We start from the raw sequence: 20,286 nt of genomic DNA on the forward strand, positions 1-20,286 counted from the left end.
TCAGGGTTAAACTCCATTTGCCATTTTTCAGCCCAGCTTTGCATCCTATCTATGTCTCTTTGCAGCCTACAACAGCCCTCCACCTCATCCACTACTCCACCAATCTTGGTGTCATCAGCAAATTTACTGATCCACCCTTCAGCCCCCTCCTCTAAGTCATTAATAAAAATCACAAAGAGCAGAGGACCAAGCACTGATCCCTGCATGAAGTCTATGGGATTCTCTCAGTTCAAAGGATAGGCAAGGATTACTGACCTTTTCGGCAATATCCAAGTCCCTTTTTTTTAAGTAAAGGCTGTTCCCTATTAAATGTTTTTGATGCCTGGGCTGGGATGGAATGCTTGAGGAATCCTGTGTATGCTTAGCCCTGGTCACTTCAATCTAGCGAGTTTATTGAGAAATTAAGTTGCACTGGCTGTCTTGTCTGGAGAGAATACACATCTTTTTAGCCTGTCTTGATGCTCTCTCCACTCACGTTCTTTGTATCTTAAAGACTTGATTAGCTGTAAGTATTCGCATTCCAACCATTATTCATGTAAATTGAGTTTGTGTCTTTATATGCCCTGTTTGTGAACAGAATTCCCACTCACCTGAAGAAGGGGCTTGGAGCTCCGAAAGCTTGTGTGGCTTTTGCTACCAAATAAACCTGTTGGACTTTAACCTGGTGTTGTTAAACTTCTTACTGTGTTTACCCCAGTCCAACGCCGGCATCTCCACATCACTTCAGTCTATGCAAAGAATTCATTTCAAGATATTTCCGCCCACACAACTACATTTGAAAGCTAACTTGACTACATTTTAAAACTCAGAAGGCATGCTGGGTTAGCGAGAAATTGACTGCATTTCTAAAGAGTACACAATGCAAGCAAATCAAGTCCTGCGGTTACAAGGCTTGTTTCTTTTAGACAGAGACAGCCTGCAGAGGACACTCACAATAACAAGATAAGGGTTGAGATAGAACAGCGCAGTACAGGCCCTTTGGCCCTCGATGTTGCGCCGACCAGTGAAACCAATCTGGAGCCCATCTAACCTACACTATTCCAATATCATCCATATGTTTATCCAATGACCATTTAAATGCCCTGAATGTTGGCGAGTTCACTACTGCTGCAGGCAGGGCATTCCACGCCCTTACTACTCTCTGAGTAAAGAACCTACCTCTGACATCTGTCCTATATCTCTCACCCCTCAATTTAAAGCTATGTCCCCTCGTGCTAGCTATCACCATCCGAGGAAAAAGGCTCTCACTATCCACCCTATCTAATCCTCTGATCATCTTGTATGCCTCTATTAAGTCACCTTTTAACCTTCTTCTCTCTAACGAAAACAACCTTTTCAGATAAAGCTCGGCACAACATCGTGGGCCGAAGGGCCTGCTCTGTGCTGTACTGTTCTATGTTCTAACCTTAAGTCCCTCAGCCTTTCCTCATAAGACCTTCCCACCATACTAGGCAACATCCTAGTAAATCTCCTCTGCACCCTTTCCAATGCATCCACATCCTTCCTATAATGTGGTGACCAGATGCAATACTCCCAAGTGCGGCCGCACCAGAGTTTTGTACAGCTGCAGCATGACCTCCTGGCTCCGAAACTCAATCCCTCTACCAATAAAAGCTAATGCACCGTACGCCTTCTTCACAACCCTACTAGAAGGTGGCTTCGAGCAATCCATTGCTTTTGCACCAATAACCTGAACTGATGTTGAGAGAAAATACTCCCAAATTGAGAAACAAGGGTTTGCCATCATTTATGGACTTTAAGAATTACACCAGTATGTTTACTGACACCAATGTGTGACCATCACCAATCACAAGCCACTATAGGGGTTATTTTGCGAAGACAAGCCTATCAATTGAGATATAGTCTATAATTTCACCGCGCCCCGTCCACCATGGCAGTCGGGGCGGGCGAGGGACGGACAAAGAACAAAGAACAGTACAGCACAGGAAACAGGCCCTTCGGCCCTCCAAGCCTGTGCCGCTCCTTGGTCCAACTAGACCAATCGTTTGTATCCCTCCATTCCCAGGCTGCTCATGTGACTATCCAGGTAAGTCTTAAACGATGTCAGCGTGCCTGCCTCCACCACCCTACTTGGCAGCGCATTCCAGGCCCCCACCTCCCTCTGTGTAAAAAAAGTCCCTCTGATGTCTGAGTTATACTTCGCCCCTCTCAGCTTGAGCCCGTGACCCCTCGTGATCGGGAAGGTCCGTTTACCTTGGGTGTGATTTTGCGGTTTCGGGACGGATAAGGCCGTAAAATCTCACCATGGTTTGTATTTTAGTGTGTGTGTGTGTGTGTGCGTCAGTATCTCAGTACAGGTGCTGACAGTCGAAGCCAGTCTCTCCAAGTTTGCTTTGCTTTTTCTCTGCTTCTGTCAGGATTTAATATTCTTTAAGTTCCGTTCAATAAAAGACATGCATCCTAACATTCGTACCAAATGCTGTCCCCTCTTCTGTTCAAAGGGATGACCGGATCCAACAATGCTGATTTGAAATGCTGAGGAAATTAATGTGGTTTTCATTTTCTCCAGACACGACGACTTGAAGGAAATGCTGGACAGTAATAAAGACTCCCTGAAGCTGGAGGCGATGAAAAGAATTGTTGCGGTAAGTCTAATCGAGCCAGAAATGGTCAGGAATTGCTTTTTGGAAAATTGATCTCAACTTCCCAGACTCTCAATCGCCTGATAAGAGTCCTTATATATTCCTTAGATTAAAAACAAAACACTGGAGGCTGGAAATCGAAGTAGAACGTGCTGGAAAATGGAATTAGCGCAACTTGTAAAAAATTCATTCATGGGACATGGGTGTCGCTGGCTGGGCCAGCATTTATTGCCCATCCCTCGTTGCCCCTTGAGAAAGTGGCGGTGAGCTGCCTTCTTAAATCGCTGCAGTCCATGTTCTGTGGGTTGACTCACAATGCCGTTAGGGAGGGAATTCCAGGATTTTGACCCAGCGACTGTGAAGGAACGGCCGATATGTTTCCAAGTCAGGACGGTGAGTGGTATGGAGGGGAACTTGCAGGTGGTGGTGTTCCCATGTATCTGCTGCCCTTGTCCTTCTAGATGGAAGCGGTCGTGGGTTTGGAAGGTGCTGTCTAAGGATCTTTGGTGAATTGCTCAGTGTATCTTGTAGATGGTACACACTGCTGCTACTGAGCGTCGGTGGTGGAGGGATTGAATGTTTGTAGATGTGGTGCCAATCAAGCGGCTGCTTTGTCCTGGATGGTGTCGAGCTTCTTGAGTGTTGTTGGAGCTGCACCCATCCAGGCAAGTGGGGAGTATTCCATCACACTCCTGACTTGTGCCTTGTTGATGGTGGATAGGCTTTGGGGAGTCAGGAGGTGAGTTACTCGCCGCAGTATTCCTAGCCTCTGACCTGCTCTTGTAGCCACTGTGTTTATGTAGTGAGTCCAGTTGGGTTTCTGGTCAATGGTAACCCCAAGGATGTTGAATCATCTTAATGCCACTTGGCACCACTCTCGGGTGGCTCAGTTGAGGTTTGCGACACGCATATTGGCCAGAAAGGGTCTTGCGTGGGAGGAGTGGGTTGCGACAACTCTGCCCCCCCCAACTGGTTCCTCTTGTAACATGTCAGTGTGCAGTGGTGATACTGGTGATGACCTCATGTGAGTCCAGTACCAGAATCTTCCCGTCCCGCCCGCCATGGGAATCGTAGCGGGTGAGGGGCCGGACCATGCAAAGGTTCCTCGGGCGGGATTTTCCAGTCTTGGGCCGAGCGTGGTCGGAAAATCCCGCCCTGGGTTTCCCAAAGTGACTCCCCGGCTTCATTCCTGTGAAATTCCTGCGGGATGGAGGTTCCACAGTAATGCAAGGCCTCGATCTCACCGACTGCCAGTTTCAGCGACAGCTGTGGAGCTGGAGAAGGAACAGTGTCCCCTGAAATATTTATCAGTGGTGTGGATCGCAGGCTTGTGTGTCCTGAATTGTTGACACCACATTATCCTGCTGTTTTATTTATTCATTAGCCTCTGCCATCTTGTGAAACTGGACCTCCCTCCCTCTCCTGTCCACCGTCCTCTGACGTGAGACCGTCTCTTGGGCACAAACTAGCCCTGGAAGAATTTCCCAGTGTTAACATCAACTTGGGTTATAAAATTTAACCAGTAATTGTACATTTAGTGCAAAGAATTTGGAGAAGATGATGACTGGAAGTGATATTAACAATCGCTTTACCCTGTAACTACCAAGTTATTTTTCTGAGCTTATAAATGGTTGTTTCTCTATCTCTCTCGTTTCGGGGCGGCACGGTGGTTAGCACTGCTGCCTCACAGCGCCAGGGACCCGGGTTCGATTCACGGCTTGGGTGACTGTCTATGTGGAGTTTGCACATTCTCCCCGTGTCTGCGTGAGTTTCCTCCGGGTGCTCCGGTTTCCTCCCACAGTCCGAAAGATGTGCTGGTTAGGGTGCGTTGGCCGTGCTAAATTCTCCCTCAGTGTACCCGAACAGGAGTGTGACAACTAGGGGATTTTCACAGTAACTTCAATGCAGTGTTAATGTAAGCCTACTTGTGACACAGATAAATAAACTTTAACTTTTAAACTTTTAACTTCTCTCCCTATCTCCGACCCTCTCTTTTTTACCTTTCCTCTTTCTCTCCTACTCTCTCCATCCGCTGTCTACCTTCTACCCTCGTTCTCTCTCTCTCGTCTCTTTCTCTATTGCCTGTCCCCTCTCTCTATCTGTCTCCTACTCGCTATCTTCTACCTCTCTCTCTCTATAGAATCATAGAAACCCTACAGTGCAGGAAGAGGCCATTCGGCCCATCGAGTCTGCACCGACCTCAATCCCACCAGGCCCTACCCCCATATCCCTACATATTTACCCACTAATCCCTCTAACCTACGCATCTCAGGACACTAAGGGGCAATTTTAACATGGCCCTATCTCCTACTGTTGGTCTCTATTTCCTACTCTCTCTCTCTCTCATTGCCTCTATTTCCTTTCCCTTTCTCTCTTTCTGATACTCTCTCCATCCTCTGTCTATCTTCTATCCTTATTCTCTATCTCCTATCCTTTCTCTCTCTCGTCTCTATCCCCTTCCCTCTCTCTCTATTTGTCTCCTACTGTCTCTCTATCTTCTACTGTCTGTCTCTATTTCCTACTCTTTCTCTCACTGCCTCTATCTCCTTCTTCTATCTCTCTCTCTCTCTATCTCTCTCCTGCTATCTGTCTGTCTCTATTTCCTACACTTCCTGTCTCTTTCCCTCTCCCTCGAGGCAAATGCTTGGCAGATGCAGTGGATAAATGTGAGGTTATCCACTTTGGTAGCAAAAACAAGAAGGCTGATTGTTATCTGAATGGTTATAAGTTAGGAGAGGGGAATGTGTATTGAGACCTGGGTGTCCTCGTAAAGCAGTCATTGGAGTGAAGTATGCAGGTGCAACAGGGAGTGAAAACGGCAAATTGTACGTTGGTTTCCATAGCGACAGGATTTGAGTACAGGAGCCGGGATATTTTGCTGCAGTTGTGCAGGGCCTTGGTGAGGCCTCACCTGGAGTTTTGTGCAGTTTTAGGTCTCCTTATCTGAGGAAGGATGTTCTTGCTCTAGAAGGAGTGCAGAGAAGGTTTACCAGGCTGATTCATGGGATGGCGGGACTGACACATGAGGAGAGATTGAGTCAGTTAGGATTATATTCGCTGGAGTTCAGCAGAATGAGTGGGGGTTCTCGTAGAAACCGATAGAGTTCTAACAGGACTTGACTTGACGGGGTAGATTCAGAAAGGATGCTCCCAATGGTGGGGGAGTCCAGAACTAGGGGTCACAGTCTGAGGATTCGGGGTAGACCGTTTAGGAAGCGATGAGGAGAAAGTTCTTCACCCAGAGAGTGGAATTCACCAACACAGAGGCCAAAACATTGTGTATTTTCAATAAGGAGGTGGATATAGAACTTGGGGCAAAGGAGATCAAAGGATATGGGAGGAGGGGTGATCAGGCTATTGAGTTGGATGATGATCCGTGATCAGAATGATCAAAGGGCCGAATGGCCTCCTGCACCTATTTCCTATGTTTCTTCCCCTGACTATCTGTCCATATCTCTCTCATTGTCTATACTCAATCCTTTCTCTCTCTTTGTTTCTCTATCACTTACTGTCACTCTCTCTCTCTCACTATGCCTCTCCGGTCTATCTCCTACTCTCTCTCCTATCCTCTCTGTCTGCCTGTCTCTCTATTTCTTACCCTCACTCTCTCTCTCCATCTCCCCCTCACTCTCTCTCTCTCTCTCTCCGTCTCCCCCTCACTCTCTCTCTCTCTCTCTCTCCATCTCCCCCTCGCTCTCTAATCTCAAAAGGGGAAGGCTGGAGGAGGTTTGAAATAGGGAAGGGTTGTGGAGGGATATGAAAACAAGGACAGGTGTATTGTCAAACCAGGAGTCAGTGTAGATTCAGCAGGGAACCGGGTGACTGGGAGCTGCTGCTCTTGGGAAACTGGAGTTTTAGATGAGTTAAAATTTACAGAGAGTGTGAGATGGAAAAGCAGCCAGGAGAGTGTGGGAATAGTCGAGTTGAAGGGTACACAAAGGCATGAATGAGGGTTTCAGCAGCTGATCAGCCGAGGTCGGGGTGGAGGTGATACAGAGGATGGGGAATTGTAAACTCAGCTCGGGGTTAAATAGCGTCAAAGTTGCGAATGGCTCAGCTTCAGCCGGCAGAAGAAGGATGGAGTCGTTGACCAAGGGTTGGAGTTTGCAGAGGGGACTTGCCTTACCAAGGAAATGTCCTGTGTGAACTGGTGATAGAACAAAGAACAGTACAGCACAGGAACAGGCCCTTCGGCCCCTCCAAGCCTGCGCTAATCACGTTTGCCTATCTAACCAACCGCTTATATCCCCCCTCTTCCCCGTCTGTTCATGTGTCAATCCAGATAAGTCTTAAATGTGGCTAATGTATCTGCCTCAACCACCTCACTGGGCAGTGCATTCCAGGCCCCCACCACCCTCTGTGTAAAAAACTTCCCCCGCACATCTCCACTGAACCTTCCCCCCCTCACCTTGAACTTGTCCCCCCTTGTAATTGTCATTTCTGCCCTGGGGAAAAAGCTTCCAACTCGTCACCCTATCCACACCTCTCAACATTTTATAAACTTCTATCAGGTCGCCCCTCAGCCTCCGTCTTTCCAGGGAGAACAATCCCAGTTTGTTCAATCTCTCCTCGTAGCTGATACCCGCCATCTAATGGTGTAATGGCACCCTCCCACCAGTGGAGACAGTGCAGCAGGAGAACGTAACTGTCATTAGTCACATCCAGCTATTTGGTCTTCAGTCTGTGTGGGCAGTGCTGTGGGACATTGATGGGCATTTGCCAGGGGTTTGGAATACCAGAATGATGAAGTCTTGCTGCGATTGTACAGAGTCTCAGTGAGACTACACCTGTGTGTGGCTTTGGTCCCCATGTTTAAGGAAGGTTCTACTTGCCTTGGGGCGGTGCAGGGGAAGTTCACTGGACTGGTCCCTGGAATGAGAGGGTTGTCCTATTATGAGAGTAAATTGGACCTACACCATCTAGTTGGGCTTTAGTAGAATCTACAGCGTAATAGGAGGCCATTTGGCCCATCGAGCCTGCACCGACGACAATCCCACCCAGATCCTATCCCCGTAACCCCATGTATTTATCCTTCAAATTTGGTCACTAGGGGGCAATTTAGCATGGCCAATCCATCTAACCTACACAGCTTTGGACACTAAGGGACAATTTAGCATGGCCAATCCATCTAACCTACACAGCTTTGGACACTAAGGGACAATTTAGCATGGCCAATCCACCGAATCTGTAATTCTTTGGACTGAGAGGGGAAACTGCAGAAAGTGAAAACTCCACATAGACAATGGCCCAAGCTGGGAATCGAGCCCGGGTCCCTGTCGCTGTGAGGCAGCAGTGCTAACCACTGTGTCACTGTGCTGCCTCACAGTGTCATTAAAGCTGAACTTGACTGTGCAAGTTGCTTCATTCATAAGATCAATGAACACAGATTCAGGAAATGATGGCAGGTCTATGTTGCTACAGTGCAATACCACGAGACAGGCTTTGATGTCTTCCTTGAGCAGCACGTTTGTGAATAAGGTCGCAGTGTCGAATGCGCACATCGGCAAGACGTTGCTATCGATATGTAAATCACACTGAGTCTTTGTTGCCCATGTTTGTGGAACTCTCTTTATGAAGCGGCTGTTATAATTCACTCAAAGCTTTGGTGCTGTGGGCGAGTGAAGCATCAGTCTGTGATCTAAGTGAGAACCCGACTGTGAGCGCTGGTCTGTGCTAGCCTGAGTCTGAATGAACACAGCTCCATTAACCTGCAGAATGTTTCAGAGAGCCACAGGAGAGAGATTCCGGCCAGAGGGTCTTCAATGCCGTGCACCGCGGATTTGTGTCGTAGTTACATTCTCCCCGTGTCTGCGTGTGTTTCCTCCGGGTGCTCCTGTTTCCTCCCACACTCCAAAGATGTGCGGGTTGGGTGGATGAAAGCAAATCACTGCGGATGCTGGAATCTGAAACCAAAAGAGAAAATGCTGGAAAATCTCAGCGGGTCTGGCAGCATCTGCAAGGAGCGAAAAGAGCTGACGTTTCGAGTCCAGGTGACCCTTTGTCAAATACCAAAGCTTTGACAAAGAGTCATCTGGACTCAAAACGTCAGCTCTTTTCTCTGTGTACAGTTTTGGTCTCCTTACTTGAGAAAGGATATACTGGCACTGGAGGAGGTGCAGAGGAGATTCACTAGGTTGATTCCGGAGTTGAGAGGGTTGGCTTATGAGGAGAGACTGAGTAGACTGGGACTGTACTCATTGGAATTTAGAAGAATGAGGGGGGGATCTTACACAAACATTATAAAATTATGTGGGGAATAGATAAGATAGAAGCAGGGAGGTTGTTTCCATTGGCGGGTGAAACCAGAACTAGCCTCAAAATAAGGGGGAGCAGAATTAGGATTGAGTTGAGGAGGAACTTCTTCATAGAATCCTACAGGGCAGAGGACACTGGTTTCGAATGACTGGGGAAAGAACCGGGAAATGTAAAGAAAAGATTTGTCCAGCGAGTGGTTAGGATCTGAAATGTGAGTAAGGATGGAGAGAGTTGAGTCAATATCTCAACATAACAGGGGAAAGGGCAGGGGGAGTGAGATTAATGGAGTTACTCTTGGAGAGAGCCAGTATAGACACGATGGACCAAATGGCTTCCTTCTATGCTGTAAAGGAATTAAGGGTTATGGTGAGCGGGCGGGTAAGTGGAGCTAAGTCTACGAAAAGATCAGCCATGATCTTATTGAATAGCGGAACAGGCTCGAGGGGCCGGATGGCCTACTCTTGCTCATAGTTCTTATGTTAGAATCATAGAATCCTACAGTTCAGAAGGAGGCCATTCAGCCCATCGAGCCTGCACCGACCACCCAGGCCCTATCCCCGTAACCCCAAGTATTTACCCTGTTAATTCCCCCTGACACTAAGGGACAATTTAGCATGGCCAATCCACCTAACCCGCACATCTTTGGACTGTGGGAGGAAACCGGAGCACCCGGAGGAAACCCACGCAGACATGGGGAGAATGTGCAAACTCCACACAGACGGTGACCCAAGCCGGGTCCCTGGCGCTGTGAAGCAGCAGTGCTAACCACTGTGCCACCGTGCCGCCCATAATGTTCTTGATTTTGTTCACAGATGATTGCCAGAGGAAAGAATGCCTCCGAACTTTTCCCTGCAGTGGTGAAGAATGTTGCCTGCAAGAACATCGAGGTAGGCAAAGTTTCCCATTTCTGTGGCGGACCGGGTGGGGGTCTTCGGGCCCCCTGCAGTGAAGCATGAGGTTATGGTGGGATGGCGTTAGGTTACGGGAGTAGCAATCCGACAGAAAGTTCCAGTGGCTCTCAGTAAACGTGACCGTGAGACAGGAAAGCCCGACTGGTTCCTGAATATCCTGGAGGGAAAGGGAACCTTTCGCCCTCAGCGAGTTTGGCCTACCTCCAGATTTTGAGTGTGTGGAGGGAGGGAGGGAGGGAGAAATTATTCCCTCTGGTGGAAGGATCGAGAGCCAGAGGACACTGGTTTCGAATGACTGGGGAAAGAACCGGGAAACGTAAAGAAAAGATTTGTCCAGCGAGTGGTTAGGATCTGAAATGTGAGTAAGGATGGAGAGAGTTTAGTCAATATCTCAACATAACAGGGGGAGTGAGATTAATGGAGTTACCCTTGGAGAGAGCCAGTATAGACACGATGGGCCAAATGGCTTCCTTCTATGCTGTAATCATTAAATGTTTCAATGTCTGATTCCAATGTGGTTGACGTTTTACTCTCTGAACTGTTTAAAGAAGTTGTTCGGGTGTAACAAACTGTTTGAAGGCCCGGCTCACCATTTCAGGGCTAAATGGGTAGAGCAATACCAGCCGTGCCCATTCCACTACCACTCAGAATGAGGTCACCTACATCATTCTGCCCTGTGACTGCGTGACATCTACCTCCTCCCCATCCACTATCCATTCTGTCTCTCTCTTCCAAAGGGACTAGCATTGCCACTCCCCCATCCCCAGAGACTGGCCCCACCCCTCTCCAGAGACTAGCCCCGCCTCTCCTCAGCCCCTAGAGACTAGCCCCACCCCTCCCCAGCCCCAGTGACTGGCCACGCCCCTCCTCAGCCCCAGTGACTGGCCACGCCCCTCCCCAACCCCAGAGACTTGCCCCACCCCTCCCCAGCATCCAGAGACTAGCCCCGCCCCCTCCCCAACCCCAGAGACTAGCCCCGCCCCTCCCCAACCCCAGTGACTTGCCACGCCCCTCCCCAACCCCAGAGACTAGCCCTGTCCCTCCCCAACCCCAGTGATTGGCCACGCCCCTCCCCAACCCGAGACTAGCCCCGCCCCTCCCCAGCATCCTGAGACTAGCCCCACCCCTCCCCAGCATCCCGAGACTAGCCCCGCCCCTCTCTAGCATCCAGAGACTAGCCCTGCCCCTCCCCCAGTGACTGGCCACGCCCCTCCCCATCCCCAGAGACTAGCTCCACCCCTCTCCAGAGACTAACCCTGCCTCTCCTCAGCCCCTAGAGACTAGCCCCACCCCTCCCCAACCCCAGTGACTGGCCGCGCCCCTCCCCAACCCCAGTGACTGGCCACGCCCCTCCCCATACCCGGAGACTAGCCACGCCCCTCCCCAGCATCCAGAGTAGCCACGCCCCTCCCCAGCATCCAGAGTAGCCACGCCCCTCCCCAGCATCCAGAGTAGCCACGCCCCTCCCCAGCATCCAGAGAGTAGCCCCACCCCTCCCCAGCATCCAGAGACTAGCCCCGCCCCTCCCCCGCATCCAGAGACTAGCCCCGCCCCTCCCCAGCATCCAGAGACTAGCCCCGCCCCTCCCGTATCCCGCAGATCTGAGCTCCACCCCTCCATTCTCTAGCATTGCATGGTGGGGAGTGATTTTAGCTCCTGTCCACCTCCCTCCCTGGCCCTGACGGGGGGCCCAGAAATCTAGTCCCCGCCCCCGAATTGCTGGACACCTGTTAAAATCCTCGACGTGGTGGTTGAGTAAATGTTGAAGTTCGGATGCCCAGGGCTACAGAGAGAAGTCAGGGACATGGTGATAAAATACAGATTAAGTATGAGGCCTGAGGGGCTGAATGGCCTCCTCCTGTTCCTATGCTGCATCATGCTGGGTTGGGGTCTGGTGTTTGATGAATCCAGCTGGATTAACGGTGTAAACAGAACAACAGGGGCCTTGAAAAGCTACCAGGTTGCCATATCAACCCACAGCTGGTTCATTGGGTGATGGAATCTGAAACCTTCCCCAAACAAGCTGCTCTGGGCCCCTGCGTGACTCCAGTCCCACACCCTGGCCTTACCCGATCACGCTCTGAAGGGAACAACTGCTGCCAAACGGCCTTGAGTGTCGGAGCGCCATCATGAAAGACAATCCACCTCCTCACGCCAAGCAGAGAACGTAATTTGATTTGATTTATTATTGTCACATGTATTAGAATACAGTGAGAAGTATTGTTTCTTGCGCGCTATACAGACAAAGCATACCGTTCATAGAGAAGGAAAGGAGAGGGTGCAGAATGTAGTGTTACAGTCACAGCTAGGGTGTAGAGAAAGATCAACTTAAAGCAAGGTAAGTCCATTCAAATGTCTGACAGCAGCAGGGAAGAAGCTGTTCTTGAGTCGGTTGTTGCGCGACCTCAGACTTTTGTATCAACGGAAGAAGGTGGATGTCTGGGGTTCATGGGGTCCTCGATTACGCTGGCTGCTTTTCCGACACAGCGGAAAGTGTAGACAGAGTCAGTGGATGGGAGGCTGGTTTAGGTGATGGATTCACCTACAACCCTTTTGTCGTTCCTTGCGGTCTTGGGCAGAGCAGGAGCCCACACCAAGCTGTGTTACAACCAGAAAGAATGCTTTCTATGGTGCATCTGTAAAAGTTGGTGAGAGTGGACATGCCAAATTTCCTTAGTCTTCTGAGAACATAGAGGTGTTGGTGGGCTTCCTTAACTATGGGGGGACCAAGGCAGGTTGTTGGTGATCTGGACACCTAAAAACTTGAAGCTCTCGACCCTTTCCACTTCATCCCCAGAAATGTGGTGGTTGTCATTGGCGACTCACGTGCTGAGGGTAAATTAAACCAAAGCAAAAGCCCTTTTTCAGTTGATTAAATCGACATTTATGGGTGTCAGCGCTGAGGGCTAACAGCCAACACGGAAAGGGCTAAAGCTTAGGAAGGCCAAATTAAAAACCTGTTGTCCTTGGCATTTCTCGACGGTGAGTGGAAGTCCTTTTGCCAGATGTGTTCTTTGATCCCCTCTCTCTGTCTCTGTCTCTGCAGGTGAAGAAATTAGTTTACGTCTATTTGGTTCGATACGCGGAGGAGCAACAGGACTTGGCTCTCCTGTCCATTAGCACGTTCCAGAGAGGATTAAAGGTCATTATTGCCAACGTGTTGAGTGACTGATGTTACCTGTCCGCCTCTCTTTTGCCTTGTCACTGTCTGGAGTTCTCCTATTGATTTCCTCATTTCAGTGAATGATGCGAGTTGGATCTATTAGAGGGACACAATCTAGTTGCTTTGGAGAGGAATATTGACTCCAGGGTAATCATTGCCTTGTCAAAGTGTTACATGGTTTATAGGTAAACGATTTGAACCAATTATCTCCCCTCTCTCGCCTGCAGGTAAATGGCATGTGTCTGTCTTTGCACTTTGACCTCATCTTAAACGGAAGTGTCTCTTGATTCAAATTGCCTTTTATTTTGATGAAAGTGGCAGAAATCGACCTCCAAAATGGGACACACGAATTTAAATAGAAGTTGGTAGAATCATAGAATCCCTACAGTGCAGAAGGAGGCCATTCGGCCCATTGAGTCTGCACCGGCCACAATCCCACCCAGGCCCTATTCCCGTAACCCCACTTATTTACACTAAGGGGCAATTTTAGCATGGCCAATCAACCCAACCTGCACATCTTTGGGAGGAAACCGGAGCACCCGGAGGAATCCCGGAGGAAATGAGTCACCTGAGGCCGGAATCGAACCCAGATCCATGGCATTGTGAGGCAGCAGTGCTAACCACTGAACCAGAAGGAAGTTGGGGTTCAGACCCCATTAGGAGTGTTAGTTTCTAGGCACCGAAGATACTCCTCGTACTGGCCACCTATCTTTATGGGTGGCACAGTGGTTAGCACTGCTGCCTCACAGCTCCAGGGACCCTGGTTCGATTCCCAGCTTGGGTCACTGTCTGTGTGGAGTCTGCACGTTCTCCTCGTGTCTGCGTGGGTTTCCTCCGGGTGCTCCGGTTTCCTCCCACAGTCTGAACGACGTGATGGTTAGGGTGCATTGGCCGTGCTAAATTCTCCCTCATGAACCTGAACAGGCGCCGGAGTGTGGCGATTAGGGGATTTTCACAGTAACTTCATTGCAGTGTTAATGTAAGCCTACTTGTGACACTGATAAATAAACTTTAAACAGATGTTCATAGAATCCCTGCAGTACAGTTGTTATGGGTGCACCATCCTTGGTCATCAAGTCATGGAGGGAGACTTGATAAGCTGGATAGAGGGAAACACTCTCCCTGATTGGGGAGGGAGGGAATGAGGGAGTGGAGTCCTGAACAAGGCTCAGAATCCTGAAGTTGGAGCTAGGTTCTTCATTAGTGAAGAAAGTGCTTCCTCCCTCAGGGGCAGAGATGTGTTGGTGCGATTATACAGGGCCTTGGTGAGGCCACACCTGGAGTATTGTGTACAGTTTTGGTCTCCTTTTCTGCGGAAGGATGTTCTTGCTCTCGAGGGAGTGCAGCAAAGGTTTCCCAGGCTGATTCCGGGGATGGCGGGACTGATGTATGAGGAGAGATTGACTAGGTTAGGATTGTTTTCGCTGGAGTTCAGATGAATGAGGGGGGAATCTCATAGAGACTTATATAATTCTAACAGGGCTAGACAGGATAGATGCAGGGCAGATATTCCCGATGGTGGGGGAGTCCAGAACCAGGGGTCACAGTCTGAGGATTCAGGGTAGACCATTTAGGACGGAGGTGAGGAGACATTTCTTCACCCAGAGAGTGGTGAGCCTGTGGAATTCATTACCACAGGAAGTAGTTGATGCCAAAACATTGAATGTATTCAAGAGGCGGCTGGATATAGCACTTGGGGCGAATGGGATCAAAGGTTATGGGGAGAAAGCAGGATTAGGCTATTGAGTTGGATGATCAGCCATGATTGTGATGAATGGCGGAGCAGGCTCGAAGGGCCGAATGGCCTCCTCCTGCTCCTATCTTCTATGTTTCTATAATAATTCCACCAAAACCAGTCTTCCATCATATCCCTTGATTTACAGAGTGGAGAAATGGCATCCGTGGCTTACAGCACTCGGGTCCAAACCCAGAGACCACAGAGTAATCATAGAAACCCTACAGTGCAGAAGGAGGCCATTCGGCCCATCGAGTCTGCACCGACCACAATCCCACCCAGGCCCTACCCCCACATATTTACCCACTAATCCCTCTAACCTACGCATCCCAGGAATCTAAGGGGCAATTTTTAACCTGGCCAATCAACCTAACCCGCACATCTTTGGACTGTGGGAGGAAACCGGAGCACCCGGAGTAAACCCACGCAGACACGAGGAGAATGTGCAAACTCCACACAGACAGTGACCCGAGCCGGGAATCGAACCCGGGACCCTGGAGCTGTGAAGCAGCAGTGCTAACCACTGTGCTACCGTGCCGCCCCTAATAGTCAGGGACTCTCATTAACCTGGTGTTGTGAGACTTCTTACTGTGCCCAGTCAGCGTTAAGGTAACGGGGTTTCCCTGCAACTTGTTTTGATTTGATTTGATTTATTATTGTCACGTGTATTGCATAGTGAAAAGTATTGTTTCTTGCGCGCTATACAGACAAAGCATACTGTTCATAGAGCAGGAAAGGTGAGAGTGCGGAATGTAGTGTTACAGTCAGAGCTAAGGTGTAAGAAATTGCATTGAAGTGTTGTTAGAGAGTTTAAAAGAGTTAGAATGAAGTTTTAGAAGCATAGAATGAGGTCTTTAATTACTTCTGCACAAGGAGAACTCCCCCTCCCTCCATTGAAAAGGCCGGAGTGGTTCGGCCGTTAGAGAAACAGCTCCGCAGTCCATTACAGCCAATCAGGAACAAGAGATTTTTCACATCTTTCATTGACATACATATCCACCAATTAAATCCTGGCTTTTCGCCCTTTCTCATTTGATGAAAAATTGACTTCTGCTAATCCTTCATTTGCAAAACACATCCCCATATCTCGCCTTTGGTATTTGTTATGGAAAAATCCAGTCTTGCTCCCCCTCTGGTGAAGGCCGAAAAGCAGAATGTTATGGGGCCTACGCAAGTGAAGATTAACCTGAAAGCAGATAGGCTCCCTTGAAGGTCCGCAGCTGATAACATTCTCACCAGCTGTTACAGAGAAGGTATGAAGTATTGAATCTGAGCACTTTAACTTCCACACTACGTTCACAACTCTTTGTAGTTCCTTGCGGTCTTGGGCAGAGCAGGAGCCATACCAAGCTGTGATACAACCAGAAAGAATGCTTTCTATGGTGTATCTGTAAAAGTTGGTGAGAGTCGTAGCGGACATGCCAAATTTCCTTAGTCTTCTGAGAAAGTAGAGGTGTTGGTGGGCTTTTTTAACTATAGTGTCGGCATGGGGGAACCAGGACAGGTTGTTGGTGATCTGGACACCTAAAAGCTTGAAGCTCTCGACCCTTTCCACTCAATCCCCGTTGATGTAGACCGGGGCATGTTCTCCACTACGCTTCCAATTGGATGAACCTCCACTCACTCAACAGTAGGGGTTCAAAGTCCATGAAGCCCATGGATAGATCTACTGACAATCCTTCATGGCCACCGTAACACCGCCCGTGTCTTAATGTCCAGGAGGTAAGTCTGATGGTACAGTAGTGGCTGTGGGGGAGGTGGAGGTGTGGGGGTGGGATGGTGAGGGGCGCAAGGGAAGTGGTGCAGCGGGAGACGGGAATGTTGTTGGCATATTTTTTAATACATTACTTCATCCCTTTGACCAATGCCAATCCAGGGGAGTGTTTGGGTCTGGAAGAGGGAGGAGTGATCATTGGGGAGAATATCCTTAACCAATGATTGAAGTGAGGCAGAGGAGCGGCTTCAGCATGGACCATAGAAAGCATTCTTTCTGCTTGTATCACAACTTGGTATGGCTCCTGCTCTGCCCAAGACCGCAAGGAACTTGGTCAGAACGTTGAATACAGGAGTTGGGAGGTCTTGTTGAAGTTGTACAAGACATTGGTAAGGCCACACTTGGAATACTGTGTACAACTCTGGTCACCCTATTATAGAAAGGATATTATTAAACTAGAAACAGTGCAGAAAAGACTTACTAGGATGCTACCGGGACTTGATGGTTTGAGTTATAAGGAGAGGCTGAATAGACTGGGACTTTTTTCCCTGGAGCGTAGGAGGCTGAGGGGTGACCTTATAGAGGTCTATAAAATAATGAGGGGCACAGATCAGCTTGATAGTCAATATCTTTTCCCAAAGGCAGGGGAGTCTAAAACTAGAGGGCATAGGTTTAAGGGGAGAGATACAAAAGGGTCCGGAGGGGCAATTTTTTCACACACAGGGTGGTGAGTGTCTGGAACAAGCTGCCAGAGGTAGTAGTAGAGGCGGGTACAATTTTGTCTTTTAAAAAGCATTTAGACAGTTACATGGGTACGATGGGTATAGAGGGATATGGGCCAAAGGCGGGGCTAGCTTAGGGGGTTTTATAAATAAAAAAGGGTGGCATGGACAAGTTGGGCCGAAGGGCCTGTTTCCCTGCTGTAAACCTCTATGGCTTTATAAGGAACTACAAAGAGTTCTGAATGTAAGCCAGTCTGTCACGCAAACCATTTGATTGACATTTCTCCTTGTGTTTTCAGGACCCGAACCAGCTGATTCGAGCCAGCGCTCTCCGTGTCCTCTCCAGTATTCGGGTCACCATCATCGTCCCCATCATGATGCTAGCCATTAAGGAGGCTGCGTCTGATATGTCCCCTTACGTCAGAAAGACCGCTGCTCACGCCATCCCGAAACTCTACAGGTAAATCCACCCCCCCCGCCTCGCCTTGAGGGTGTTGTACCTGTTGATTCTCAGATACTTTCAACCAGTTTACTTACTCCAAGGTTTTACCCCGGTGCCCTTATTTGCAAGGTGGACAAAGGACAAACACAAGTAAAGATTCAACAAGTTTATTAAATAACACTATTAACCCTTAAATTACCCACATAAAACAAGAGGATACCCTAGATTCAAGTATACTACCCGTAAAGATGACTTGGTTAAACTGCAGGCCCGATTCTCTGAGTCCCTCTGGTCTGTCGTCATGAAGGTGAGTCTCGATGGCCGCTTCTTCCTTCCTTCTCTGGTCAGTCTTCCGAATGGTCACGGCCACCTCCCCTGTCGAGTCTTCGCTCCTGTGTGCCTCTGACTGTGTCCCTTTATCCCCAGCCTGCTTGCCTTTCCAGAAACTTCTCTGGCTTCTGGCCAATGAGGTCCCAGGAGGGGGTTCCAATACCCAGTGAGTTTCTTGATGTCTGCCTGACAGGACACCAGGGTCCGCCCCCCAGGTGTCCATCTCCATGTTGTTGAACTTGTTATCAGGGGATCTCTTGGTGACAGAAAGTCTGGCCCGATCTGGGCTTCTAACAATAGACCGATGCATTTCAATGAGGTGCCATGATCTCCTGCTAAGTCTCAAGTAGAGTGTAACGACCTTTGATGGGTGGTTGAGGGTCAGGCCCAGACACATTAGTGTATTGTACAATTGGCCTGCCTGAGGTGTGACTGTTTGATTTCAAAATGCTCAATTCTTTAATTTAGGATATCCAATTTTATCAGCCTTAAAACTAGGCCCTGTTTATAGCACCACAAGGGACTGGAATCTCCCACGTGTATTTTGTTTTATCAAAACATTTTCAATCAATACTAAAATGTGTGTGGAGTATTTCCAAATTTGTGAGTTCTGGCCCCACCAGTAACTGGGAGTAACTTGGTTCTGAAGGATTGCGCCTTGTTATAAACGGCGCTCCTAGTTTTCTGTCGAATCCCGGGGAGGTTGAGAGACTTTGGCTGGGATTTTCCCACCTCCGCCACCGCTGCGGGCAAGGATGGGGAATTTGGCGCTCAGCCAAATCTCTGTTCGCCGCAGCGGGACTGGAGAATCCAGCCGTCGTGACTGGCTGGAAAATTCCGACCTGGAACTTTGACAAGAAGAAAAGAATTGGTGTGCCCCTCGTGTGACCTCAGAATGTTCCAGAACGCTTTGTAGCCAATGAACCACTTTGGAAGCGTGGCCACAATTGCAACGTTGGACAAAGGCCAACCAATTTGTGCACAGCAAGCTCCCACGAATTGTAATCAGGTGAATGACCAGATCACCTGATTTAGCGATGTTGATTGAGGGATAAATATTGGTCGGGACACCAGAAAGACACCACCTGCTCTTCCCAATAGTTCCAAATTCCAATCTTCTCACATCGAGTGACGCACTAAGGCAGACTTTCATCGCTTTCCATGGCTGGTAATTCCCGGGACAGGTCACCAGGGGCTTATAGTTTGAGGGGGCGCCACCCCACATCAAGCATGGCTGACCAGGGGTCTCTCCCACTCTCACCGCCAGCCATTGGCGTGAGGATTTTGCAGGTTGACACACAACCTGTTTGGCCGCGTTATGAACCCACCGTCCTTGGCCATCAATTCCTGGGGTGGGACTCGAACCCGGAGCCTCTGGCTCCAAGGCAGGGATGCTAACCCCACTGCGCCACAAGACCACCTCCTTTTTGAAGTACTGTCCTGGGTCACTTTGTGTCGAGCTCTCGGGGCACACACAGGCTCGGTTTACGATCTCGGCTTGGCACTGGAGTGTCAGCCTGGGCTTTACTCCCAGCTTCCTGGAGTAACTCGAGCCAAATCATTTTATACTTTAACCGGTAAAATGTGGGAGCAGCTTTTGCGCTGAGCGGAGAGATGTTTGCTTATTTTGGGGGCCAGGTGGCAAATGGCGAGGGTGCATCTGAAATAGGAGCAGGAGTAGGCCATTCAGCCCCTCTAATCTGCTCCGCCATTCAATATGGCTGATCTGTTTGTGTTGAATTCCACATTCACCTTCTAACCCCAATAACCTTTGATCCCTTTGCCTAACAAGAATCTATCTACCTCCGCCTTAATAATAAGCAATGCTCCTCCCCCCCGCGTGCTTTTGAGACAAAGTTCTAAAGTCATACATCCTTCTGAGAGAAAACATTTCTTGTCATCTCCATCCGAAAAGGGCGATTCCTAATTTATAAACTACAACCCCCCCCCATCCCCCCCCCATCCCCCCCCCCCCACCCCCCCCCAATCCCCCCCCCCCACCCCCCCCCCCCAATCCCCCCCCCCACCCCCCCCCCCCCCATCCCCCCCCCCCCCCCCCCCCCATCCCCCCCCCATCCCCCCCCCCCCATCCCCCCCCAGTCTGGATTCACCCAGGATGGGAGAGGAACCCTCCCTCCCTTCCACATCCATCATTTCTGTCCCTTTTTGAGTTGCCCCAAGAAGGGGCGAGGTTTTTAACTGAGCTTGCTGGGCCAACCACAGGGGACTGGAGTCACGTGTAGGTCGGACAGGAATCTTCTTTCCCCCGCGTCACCCATCCCAAAATAGCCCTTGAACTTGCTGGGCCATTGCTAAGGGCAGTTAGGAGTCAGGCTCTAGAGTCACATGTAGGCCAGACCAGGTAAGGATGGCAGATTTCCTTCCCTACAGTGAACCAGATCATAGAATCC

At 49.4% G+C, this 20,286-nt stretch overlaps 1 pseudogene across 1 annotated transcript in view; it reads left to right on the forward strand.

Annotated features, from left to right (window-relative positions):
* LOC144480584 (AP-3 complex subunit beta-2-like) overlaps positions 1 to 20,286 on the forward strand; it is a 95,322-nt pseudogene that overhangs the window by 71,304 nt on the left and 3,732 nt on the right. The window contains exons 2-5 of the transcript XR_013495693.1: positions 2,531 to 2,606; positions 9,671 to 9,745; positions 12,816 to 12,911; positions 17,403 to 17,563. The product of XR_013495693.1 is annotated as an AP-3 complex subunit beta-2-like (transcript). The remainder of the gene's footprint in view (positions 1 to 2,530; positions 2,607 to 9,670; positions 9,746 to 12,815; positions 12,912 to 17,402; positions 17,564 to 20,286) is intronic.

This window comes from Mustelus asterias, chromosome 29 (assembly GCF_964213995.1).
Source record: "Mustelus asterias chromosome 29, sMusAst1.hap1.1, whole genome shotgun sequence".
Lineage (NCBI taxonomy): Eukaryota > Metazoa > Chordata > Chondrichthyes > Carcharhiniformes > Triakidae > Mustelus > Mustelus asterias.